This window comes from Pinus tabuliformis, chromosome 8 (genome assembly GCF_031772625.1).
Source record: "Pinus tabuliformis cultivar Carrire ecotype Pingquan chromosome 8, CPIR1, whole genome shotgun sequence".
In the NCBI taxonomy this organism is placed as follows: Eukaryota; Viridiplantae; Streptophyta; class Pinopsida; order Pinales; family Pinaceae; genus Pinus; species Pinus tabuliformis.
Window position 1 is genome coordinate 1,334,014,871 of NC_142294.1, and position 12,796 is coordinate 1,334,027,666.

Below are 12,796 nucleotides of genomic sequence, written 5' to 3' on the forward strand. Positions count from 1 at the left end.
GGCCCTGCAGTTTCAGCAACCCAGCTCAATACTTCAAACAACCTGTAGCCACAGACTCCATTGCCCAATGGACTAAAACTATCTGAAGATTTCCACCTTAGGTACAGAAAGACATCACTCAACCAAAAACCTTAAACAAAACTGAATCCATAACTAGCCTAAAATCTTCACAGAACAGAGACAAATCTTAAAGAGAGAGCCCTCTCTGATTACAGTTTGGCTAGAAACTGTAATCCAAAGCTTGGTTAGTGGTTACCCCAGCCGTATTCCCTTGGGAGTCAAAGGGAACAACCTGGGTGATAACAACTCTTATGGACACTTCTTTGGCCATCTGTAGCAAATATGGAGCATTGCAGCATGCATAGTACGACATATTTGGCACGTAAAAATGTCGATCATGAAAGATGATTAACCTGCTGCAGCAGGAGGCTAACACAAGGGATGAATGGAAGAAGGACAAAGAAGTATGGCCACTTATTCAAAAGTTGCAAAAGATCCCAATTCAAACAATATTGCTAGATATTGAAAAGGAAGGAAAAATCATATTGGAACCTGGAGCAGTCACAGAAACAAGAACCCGACAGCTACGAAATCAATCAATTTTAGAGTATCTCATCAAGTGGAAGAACTTACCCGTTGAAGATTCCACATGGGAGGACAAGAATTTTATACAGAAGCATCAAGAACTACTCAAGCGTTGAGGACAACGCTTTTTGAAGGAGAGGGGCATGTTAGGCCCCTATACTACTAGTGTAACCCCTTATTATTATTAGTACAACCCACTTATTATATTGATGTACCCATGTAGTGCCCATATTGTTACTAATGTGCCCCATAGAAGCCCACTGTTGTTATTATTGTGCCCTTACATTATTATTGTTATGTCAACTCTAATTATGTTATGACCCCTTAGACTCCTATATATAGAAAGGAGGTCTTTTCATTTGTATCATCCAAGAATTGTTCATTTATGTAATGTAAAGGAGGTTGCCCCCTCGAAGAGGCTGAATTCTAAGGCGTTGATCTATCTTTTCTATCTTTTCTTGAGATGGTTTCATAACACCAATGCTTGGAAATTTGATTCAGACAAAAGTTTAGCTATCCCCTACCCCTTGATCAACTTGGTAGGTTTGATATCCATATCATACTCTGTATTTTAGCAATCCATTTTCCTCACTTTCCCTCACTATCACCTTACACAAGGATATCTTTCACAGCAGTTGTAGGAACATAGGCAGTTATATTTGATTGTAGGACATAGTTCCTAAAATCCTTCAGGGATTTGACCAAGGAATAGGCATGCTTCTCCAAAATATTTTATTTTAGCTTAACATCTCTTAGCACCTGGCTTAAAAATGCAACTTGTTGCTCATGCCTTTCACAATTTTTCTGCAGTAAGACAACAACCACTATGTGAGGGGAAGCAAAAAAATAAAAATGGTTTTAAATAATTTGGGCTTATTAACACAAGAGCTTTTGCGAAAGCCTTTTTTATTTTAGAAAATGATTCCCGAGTTTCTAAAGTCCACTTCACTTCCTTATCCTTCTTCAATATCTTTGTAATTTCTTTGACTATCTCAACATAATTTGGTATGAACCTACTTAAAAAGTTGATTCCGCCAAAGAAAAACTAGATTTCTTTCTTATTTTTTGGTAATGGGATGTTGTTGATGGCTTCCACCCTTTTGGGATCAATCTTAACCCCCTCTTTTTCCACAATGTGCCCTAGCAGTTTTCCCTCCCTTAGAGTGAACTGAGATTTCTTGGTATTTAAAGACAACCCATACTTTCTACATTTCTCAAAAGTGAGCCTTAGATGTTCAATGTGATTTTCATTTGTTTTTTAAAAAACAATGATGTCATCCAGGTAAATTACCACAAATTTGTCTTGTTCTCCCACAAATGCTATATCCACGACTCTCAGAAAAGTGGCTCCTGCATATATGAGGCTGAAGGGAATTCTGACATATATACATTTTCCCAAGGTGTGGTGAAATCAAATTTCTTTTGATCTTCAGGGTGGACAACCACTTGATTGTATCCAGAAAAACCATCCATCATAGACATCTAGTTGAAACCTACCACCTTCTGCAGAATTAGTCCATTTTAGGAAGTGGATAATTGTCTTTTAATGAAGCTTTGTTCAAATTTTTGAAGTCAACACATAATCTTATTTCCCCATTCTTCTTTCTAATAGGGACTAAGTTTTCCACCTAGTCTGAATATCTCAAATGTATAATTATTTTGGCCTAGAGGAACTTCTTTACCTCTTTTTCAATTGATGGGAGTAACAAAGGATTAATTTGTTTGAGCTTCTGTTTATATGGTTTCATCCCACCTTTTAAAGGTATCTTATGTTGAGTTATAGTAGTATCAAATGTTTTTAGGTCATCATAAGTCCAAGAAAACACATCCATATAACGTTGTCCAGATACTTCTACTTATACCCATTAGGAACTCATTTTTCCAATTTTAACACCCTGAGGTCTTGGTATGTACAATGTTGCAATATTCCACTTGTTATTCCAGCTCTTGCTCAATAGGTTTGGCAATCACATCATTTGGGTTAAACAACCTTTCTAATGGGACCAATCCCCTAGGGATGGTGTTACCCTTTAATTGTAAAATCTTGTATTTAGCAATAGTTTCTCCCCAACTAACTTGTTGTTCATCTATTACTTCCTCATGCTCCTGGTCAATCACCAAGTTTGAAAAATCTCCAATAACCTCCATGAAGTGTTTAATTTGTTCCTCATCTTCAAACACTTGCCAATGTTTGACGTTGTCTGGCACTGAAGGTTTGTACGTAATCTCAACTTCATATATGAGTAATGGGTTTTGAGGGGGCTTGAAGTTACTAGAATCTACGACTAAGGTGTGAGTCATATGATTTCTATCTCTGGGAAAGAATTGGATATTAAAGGCTAAGAAGAAATTATCAATCATGTCCCATACCTCATTTCGGTAAGCCTTCAATCTTGGATGTTTAGCTTGGCATTGATTTTTGATTTTCTTCACCACCAACTCTGAGTTTCCAAACATTGTCAAACACCCAATGTTGATATTCCTGACATCTTGTTGTCCTAAGAACAAATCTTCATACTTAAAAAAATTATTAGTGGCTTCAAAATCTAGCTTCAATGAAAGAGGAATCAGGTTGCCTTCTCGAGATACCAACAAAACACCTGCTCCATTTCCTTCCCTAGAATAAGCATCGTCAAAGTATAGCTTCCATACATTATCACATTCTAGTGATGCTTGTTTAGTTGGACAAAACACTCCACCTGTGTTTCATCTAGGATTAGATCATTTTCCTCTAACAACAAATAAGAGAAATCTTTCTCTTTACTAAACACAGGAGCATTATTTGAACAATCAACCCTTGTATCTGTCTTTACAAACCTTTATTCTCTATATAGTTGTCTTTCTTCTCCACCAAACATAGGGATGGTAGAATATGTTAAATCTAGTTTGATAAATCCTTCAATCTTATACCCCCATGACTTGGACAAGAGCATACCAAACCTTACATAGATATCAACAACCACAATGTCCATCACTACACTTTTTATAGGAATCTGAGCCAAATTGATCACCAAATCTTTAATCATCCCTAAGCACTTTACTCTCTTAGATTCAAAAGAGTACATATCCTTATATGGTTTTGTTATTTGCAGCCCCAATGCTCCATCACAGAAAATGGCATCAAATTGTGAGAATCTCTTGAGTCAAGCACACAATTATGTAAAAGAAGTTCATGAATCACCAAGGTAACATAGAAAGGGGCAGTGGAAGAGTATTGCTCCTCAACATGAGGTAAAAATACAACCACGGGCCTTTCTTCTTTGAGGTTCGGGCTATCTTGCATAGGAGATGTGGTAGGTGGACACATGAACTAAGATACTTGAGATTTGTAATTTGACTATTTCAAAAATTTAGTTAAGGGAACAAATATTTTGACCTTCTCCAACTCTTTTTGAAGATTAAAGGAAAAGGGAGTCCTATAGGTTGTGGCAACCTCAATAGGCTCTTTATCTCTATCATAGTTGGGTTTGGATGGTGAGGGTGACTACTCTATTTTAGAAACTTCAGGCTTGTGAAGAATGGACTCTGAGGACACTTTATTTTTTGGTGAGACTTGGTCCACAAGCTTGTTTCCCTTCTCAACCGATTTGGGAGAATTTGAGGGACGTGGCTCATCATTTTGGTCCTACATTCTTGACCTTTTCCTAGAGGATTTGAGGTCATACTTTCTATGTAACTGAGCCTGCATGAAGTCAAAAAATTGTCTACAATAATTGTCAATCTCACCATCATCCAATGGAGCATCCAACTCATCCACTTCTTCCTCATGTGCTTCAATTTCATATTACTCTTCAGAGAGGGAGGAGAATTGGTTTTCTTGAACTTCCATGGTCTCTTCAACATGATCCTCTGGATCATATTCCAAATAAAAAGGAGTTTGAATGTGGTCTTGTTGATATTTTCTTTCCCTTTGCAAGAGTTGAAAAGGTTGTTTCCTATACTGGGGATTAAAATTTCGATTAGGAGTTGGTTAAATCTATCGAGGAGGGTTTTTGTTTTCTAATTCCAATTTTACAAGATTATTAGATAAATTTCTTATTAGTTTATTCGTCTCCTCAAGATTTTGTTCTTGTGTTTGCTTTCCATGGCTCAAAGAGATGGCTTCCTCCTTTCGTCTTCTACTATCTCAATACTCATTCTTTCCCCTCCATTTCCTGGTGGAGGTGAAATTTGCTTCAACCTATAAAGCATCTATTTGAATTTGGTCCAGGGTACAAGACTTTCTTTCTCTAAGAGTGAATCCAAATTTAGGTTTGAAAGCCCCAACAAACACCACTTTGGCAACAACCTATGCAGGTTTGGTTTCAGATGGAAGACTATTGTATAATTTGTTAAAACTTTTTATGAATTTTGAAACATTTTCATTATGTTTTTTCTTCATTGCATTGAATTCAGCGAGGATGTAGCCATGGTCCCTTTTCTCTTCCCCATTTCTCCATAAAAGAATTCTCTATCTCCTTCGAGGTAGTGATTGAGGTGTTTGGGAGGTATTTGAACCATTTCCTTTCTTCCCCATCCAATGATTAAACAAAAAGTCTTATCACCACATCCAAGTGTTCTACATTTAGATTTTTCTGTAAATGCATAGAAATAAATGTCTTTGTGATGAGATATCATCTTCTCCGGTAAATCTTGGAAAGAGCTTAAGATAGTCATGTGGCATACCATTTAGGGGTTGTGGCAAGTCCAATGGGGCATGCTTATTTAGGAGAAAACTAGGGACAACCATGTTTTTCAAAGGAGGTGGTAAGAGGTTTATCACAGGTCCTTGCTGAGGAGCTGTTAGAATTGCAGCTAACTGGGGATGACTTGGAAGGCTATTTACACTTTGTGTTGGACTGTTTATGAGAATGTCTTTAACCTCCTTAGGTTCTGGGAAGGTATGAAATGTAAAAGGAGGAGAGATGATAGAATCTTCTTTGATTTTTACTCTAGAAGAAAATGGACCAAACAATGCATAATGTTCCTCAGGATATTCCAAGACTTTGGAGGAAGACTCGGGGTAATTTATCATAACTTTTTGAGAGCTAGTTTATGATACTTCTGGAAAAAAAGGTCACAGGAACTAGAGTGACATGGGTTCTTTCATTCCAGACTCTCCTAAGTATTATATTTTCAGGGTCAAACATAGGCAGAGTTCTTTTTTGTGAAGTATCAAAGCGAGTGTGTGGCATTTTGAAAGCCAAGGTGCTCAAAATAAGACTTAAACAATGGAGTCGCCAAGGTGAGAGGTCTACAACCCACACCCGTTCTTTCTTACCTTACTGAAGGGTGTATGAATGTCGTACCCAGGGAAAATTTTCCGATTCATCCCCAACAACGGTGCCAAAAGATGTTGTAGCTACTAGAGACAACCTCTGGGTTGAAAGAAGACCAATGCCTAAGACATATTGATGAGTGCTTCAAGGATCTGCTGATATTTTCTATTACACTCAGTATTTATGATATTTGAAATGAAATTGATTCATAACCTTCCTCAAGATGAGAAATACAAGATTTAATACCAAATATAACTCATCAAAGCATTAATATCTCGCTCTAGTGGCCAACATCATATACACATGCAATTTTATAGGTCATTTGTAGTATATCATATGGAATAAATAAAGAGGAGAGAAAACCAACACACGGGGCTTAAACATAAGAATCGTGTTCATTGAAGTTCAATGTGAAACGTATGAGAAGGAGGTTTAAATGAAGTGTTGAGATACATGGAGTGCATTTTAAGGATAACAATTCACATCAATTATATGCATCTTTAATCAACAATAGACCTAGATGAATCCATATTTCCATGAAAAACATATCCAACAACTGCTATTACAAACACAAGAAGAGTGAGAACATATGGAACAAACACAAGAAGAAATACATACTACACATTTATATGAGTTAGAATTGCCAAAAACTTTTATTAATCTTCCATAAAGCATACATTTAATTGACAACTTGCAGAGCTTATCTCTTGGAAAACCAAAATTTTGAACCCTTGTTCGATAACATAAACTATTTTTATAGGGCCTTAGAGGGTGATCCCATTACAAAATATTCTTTCTTGATTTGGAAGTGAATCATTATAACAAAATATTTGTGTGCTCAGTAGCACAACTGTACTAACTGAATTCTAACTAACTAACATAGTTTCTTCTAAAATAAAATATTTACATAAAACAAAAAATCAAAGTGTCACAATCAACATGATCATCAACATCCTTAGTCATGATAAACAGGTTCTGGAGGCAGTGTCGCTGGGTTGATGATCTCAAGCATATGAGGATTGACAAACTACTCACACTTTTCCCATAGTGCTAGAGTTGGTAGATGAGAATGAAAGAATCATTGATATGCTATCTTGAGATTCGTGACCCCTGTATAGTCTAACCTAGGGTATAATAGGGTCTTTACCAACCCTAATAGTTGGAATTTCTTTATGAGATAGTTAACCAATGTTTTACCTTTAAGGGTGGCAATCTTCTCATGGGAGGAATAGGCCTTGCTCTTAGCCTCCACTAGCATATGGTTGCATTGTGTCCATGGGATTATTATTCCCACAAGATCCCAATAGCTATGCAACCCTTCCTTGACTCTTTCATCAAACTCAGCATGGAAATAATCCACATATTTCTGTACCACCCTTAGGCATTCCTCAAATTTGATTCTAGCCTCCTCCTTCTTGATAACTTTAGAGATATCCATGATACAAAACACTTTATCTACTATGTCAATTGGCCTCAACTCACTGAGTGGCCTTTCATTCAAAAATTGAATGAAATTCATGGAAATATAGGAGTACAAGCTTAAAAGACAACCCGAAATGGGTCTTCCCCTCTGACGTGGTTACCATACAAGTTGAATCAAAGGTCCATGAGGTGGTAAGCACTAGAGGGGTTAGGAATTTGTGCATCAGTGTCCATGAGATGCTCAACACTAGAGGAGGGTTTAATCTCACAGACTTTATAGGTCTTAGGGGTTGCCTTCTTCATGTTCCAATGAATAATAAAATGAATTTTAGGTGAAAGGGACTAACCGGTTAGCGGGTTTCCCTAAAGATAGTTGAAAACAATGTTGGAAGGGGTGTTTTGGATCGGCTGAATGGTTGGATGGCATTTTTAGAGTAGATGGAAGACAATAGGTGTTTTCACTAGGAAACAATCAAAACTTTTAAAAATTCAAGGCAGGAAGGGTTTTTATAGGCAGAGAGGGGCCAACGGTCACCTAACATGGGGGTGAAGTCATGGGAGGATGTGTGGCAGAAGTGGATTGGGTGGTGACAGCGATACGTGGATGGGAGCGGGAGGAGGGCAGAGATGTTACTATTTTAATTTGAATTCCCCGTTCGCTTGAATTGGCACCAGAGGACTGATCGTCGTGGTGAGTGGTCCCCACCATCCTTCGGTGGGCAGGAGAGTGTTATGCCAGATCCATCAGTTACCCCTTGGAATTAATATGGGTTGTTGGATCGGCAGGCTGGCCAAGTTGACTTGTCAACTCTGGGGGATAGCACCTGCCTATCATCTGTGTAGTTTACCCCCCCGAAATGTTGTCGGGGGTTGGTCGAGCATAGATTGACAGTGATCTACTCGTTAACCTCCTCGAAATTTAATCAAAAGTGCTTGTATGCTCCAAAAATATTCCTTTCTCCTGCTACACTTACCTCGTGGGGGTCCATGAGTGTGGGTTTGACCTTAGAACTTTTTTCATGTCGTTAGGGCTTGGTAATTGCCCCCATCACTGATTTAGTTGAGTTTTTAGCTAGGGATCTTGAATTTAACCTCTCAGCCCTCTCTATGTAAGTATTACAGGGAAACAAGATTGTCCAAGGGTGCTTTAGTAGTCATGAAGGCTACTAATACAAGCAATGTCTACAATCTGGATGGAAGTACTCAGATCAAAGAAGCAGTCATGGCATCTAAGGAGGCAACTAAATCCAAACGTGAGGCATTTATGTGGCCTAATATAAAGCAAATCTGTAGCCTATCTCAATGCATCTATGTAGCCTAATATGAACCATATCTATGTCCTATCTCAGTGCATCTCTACGACCTAATGTTATCCCCTTCTATGGCATTTTGTGGCAGATCATTTGGTGTCTCTGTGGTAGTCCGCATTGCATAAAATTGTTGTCAAAATACATTTCTACTATCATCAAAGGTTCATACAACAATTTCCTATTGTGTTATTACATTTGTTCATCAATTCAAAGTTATTGTAATCAAATTCACTCCAAGAAGATATTTTGGGAAGGGATCTTGTATTATTATATGTAGCAAGCTCGCAAAGTTCTCGAGAAAATTCAAAACACATTGGTTGGGGCCATATATTGTCAAAAACATTTTAGATGGTGGTGTACTTCATCTCGCGATTTTGAATGGTGAGTTGATTTTGGGATGAGTGAATGGTAGTAGATTGAATATATATATGGATGATTATGTCCCGGGAGCTTCGCACTGAAAAATGAAGGGAAGGAAGTCTTAGTGCCACCTGTAGTTGAAAGTGGGCATGAGACTATAAACTACTCTGCAGGAAGGAACTTCACCGAAGGAAGACTAATGCATGTTACTCAGGAGTATGACAAAGTCTGAAGGAATTGTGACAAAGAAAAGGTGACTGCACCAAAGGGGAAATCTGACGAAGTTAGCCAGAAATATGACCATTGGAATGGAAAAGGGCACCGTTAAAAAGAAATTACCATTGAGGGGCATGGGAGAAAAGCATTTATGAAGCACAAATGGTTGTACCTAGCCCATACCTATATTAAATGAACCAAATATAGAGCCAATCATGAGCTTGGGATTTCAAATTTGTTATAAAATATGCATCCTGCACCACATTTTACACTTTGCTACCTAGAGAATTTAGAAATTGTGTTTGTGTGTGAAAGAGTTATTGCATGTCTGAGAGGAGCTTTGAAGAGATGGTTAGGATATTTGCAAAGAAAGGGATATCTAGTATCATGGAGTCACAAGTAGGAAAGGCCACAGGAGCAAATGTACATATGTCTCTGAGGTGCTTAAGGTCGCCGAGAGAGAAGGTTCCTATAGAGTTGCAAGCACAAGCACAAGCACAAGCACAATCACAATCATAGTCGTAGAAGAGAAAGGAGAAGAGACCACCCGAGATCTCTGTAGCAGAATTAAGAACATCACCACGAAAGAATATGCAAAAGAAAGTGTGGATGAATAATGCGGAAGATAAAGGTAAAATGCCCATGCATAAAGGGAAGAAATCAGTGATATAGAAGTGACCTCAACAGGTCCATGACAGTGAAGAAGAGGTTGAGTTTCAGTGAAAGGAAATAGAGGATGTGGAGATCCCCTCTGTTCTCCCAGCATACATGCCACCGAGAAAACCAGACGCAAAGACGGTTAGGGAGCCAAAGAAAGGAAAGTTTGCTACATACACCCCGTTGCTGCCAGAGGAGGTGCCCTTTGAAGGTGAAGTGTTGGAGAAGATTCCCCAACTGAAAATGGAGGACTGGGACTTCAGTGACAAAAGAAAATACCCTTAGTTTGATCCTAGTAGATACCTAAATAAAGTCTACTACCCGGAAAGTGGAGTTACAAGATTGGAGCCACATACATGGGTTGTGGAATTGCACAGAGAAGGGATACTAAACATGTTGAATGTGCCACATTTTGGCTAAAGTTCATCTAGCACATCCTATGTGTGACAACTCCTTGTACCAGTGCATGATGGAAGTCTATCGTTAGGAATGAAGATCCCAATTGATGAGATGCTCATTAGGAGAATAACAGCATTGCCACACCAGGGAAAATACCCCACAGATGAGTTTGTGGGTAAAAACAAAGATAAGGAGATGGCACAGATGATGAAGGAAAAGTTCAGATTAGTGAAGAAATCCCGCTGTTATGAGATAAACTATATTGAGGATCAGGGTGTGCTCTTTGCTGCACATATCTTAGTGGGTAAGATCATGAGGAGGTGTAGGGCCAATGAGGTGCCACAACAATAATTTCATTAGCTTAGTAGTGCAGTGAAGGGGTCCAGTTCAACGGGGCATATTATCTATGTAAAGAGTTATTCATGGATTACAGGGAAGCGTAGGAAGAAATTAAGACCTTTCACTATGCCTAGTTATTAATTCTTATTGCACTTGTTACATGGAAGGAGCCAGAATATTCTCAATTCCCATCTGTCGAGGTAGATGTATGAGAAGCAATGAGGTATGCCTTGCTATGGTTTACTAAGGAGCCAACCTGCGCAACAGAGAATCACATTTTCTTTGTGATGATGTCGATGGATCTGCATGTGGTGGTGAATTAGCATCCCGAGTTGTCACCAATCTTGTACAAACAATATTGTCACATCACGGAGTTCAAGGTAGACTTTCACAGGGCATATGTGAAAGCGATGGAGGACCCAACTAAGACATGGCATCCATTGCCATACTTGGTGATGGAAGATGACTTGTTCATGGTAGTGCAAAACTGGCTGGAGGAATGGATGACTCCACCTAGTGGAGCAGTTGGAGCAGAGAAGGGTACCTCACAGGGTGCAAGTACAAGTAGGAAGGATGTTGATGTAGAGACAGAAGAAATAGGGCGTAGATAGGAGCACGAAGAACACCTCAGTGATGCGGGGGTGTCAGAAGATTTTCCCTTGATAGTCAAAATGAGACCAAGAAAGAAGTAGAAGGCAAATAAGGCTAAGGGAGTGGTGCCGCTTCTCCTCACTGATGGGGACATCAACGACACAGTGGAAAAGGTCTAGGATATCAACACGGAAACCTGGGACAAGATTGATGATTGCTGCAAAGTGAATATGGCTAAGGTGTAGCAGGGCATCGCGGAGCTGAAGGAGTTGCCATGGATAGCAAAGCAACCAGAGTAGGTAACCCAGCTATTGCAGCTAAAACAAAGATTGGAAACAATTTTCAGAGTTAGGATGTTGCAGGTGCCAGTTGGGGCACTAAAGTTTGAAGCATCAATAGACAGAGAGATCTAAAGCATGATGCAGTGTCCAGATGAATGTCATTGTGCTACCCCTCTAGGTGCTACATGAATTTCACTAAGGTATCACCACAAAATTACAGGAATGGGAGAAGCGTATATCATTGTTAAAAACAAAGGCAAAGCCAGAAAAAGCATCGATGAAGAAGGAACTGGAGAAATTGAACAAGGATAGGGAGGAAGCAATGCAACAACAAGAATATCTAAAGAAGGCCATCGCTGAGACTTGTAGCATAGTTTCGGACATGAAGGTTTGTGAGGATGAACCACTAGCTAAAAAGGTCGCGAAGCTTACCCTCGCAATCAAGGAGTTAAAAGATACATTGGCTAAGTTGAAGTTTGAATACGAAGTGCAGATATCAGAGTTGTGAATAAAGTTGCAGCTAGTTACACTACTAGAGGTTTGGGAATAGAGACAAAGGGACCTCAGTGCAACATTGAAAGGAATATTTGATATGTTGGCAGATTGTGGAAAACTGCTAGATGACATGACGCAGATTTGGACCTCATTGTAGGAGGATCCAAATGTCCTAAAGATTGAAGAAGAACTGCAAGCCAAGTAGAAGCGATGTGATGAGATCCTGACAGCTGTGAAGACCTTACCTGTCTTGCAGAGGCTTTCCAACATTACTAAAGGGAAGAACCTCAATGTGCAAATGGATGATCTTCGGAGGAAAGCACAAATATTGCTGGACTCAGCCATGGCAAGAAGAATCCTTGTAACTTTTGCAGGCAATGGATGAGAGGCTGAAGGAATTGAAGAGAATGGAAGTGAAAATATTGCATAAGACTGTTGGCCCTACTACAAAATATTTTCTAGAGGAGGTGCACTAAGAAGAAAAAATGATGGCAAAAATAATCCAGCAATACAATGCAGTGTACAACAGGATCGTAACAAAGATCAAGGGCGTTGAAGTTGAGTGACTCGTCCTTAAATACATTTCACATTTACATGTCTGTATTTTGGAGAAAGAATCCACAGCTAAGTGCACGGGGACCTTGAAGAGTATGCAGTTGAGTGTGTAGACCACCTACAGCTGGGTGTGCAGGTCAAAGAAGTGAATGTAAATGAAGATCACTTTAATAAAGAATAAGTTTTGGCGAAGTATCATATATCTCTTTGTGTCTTGTATTTACTGTTATTTACATTGTTATGCATGACTTTTGCTGAATTATGCTAAGAAATATAAGATATACTGTTATTTGTTAAAGTCGATGGGTTTAATGCGAATTTGTTAAGT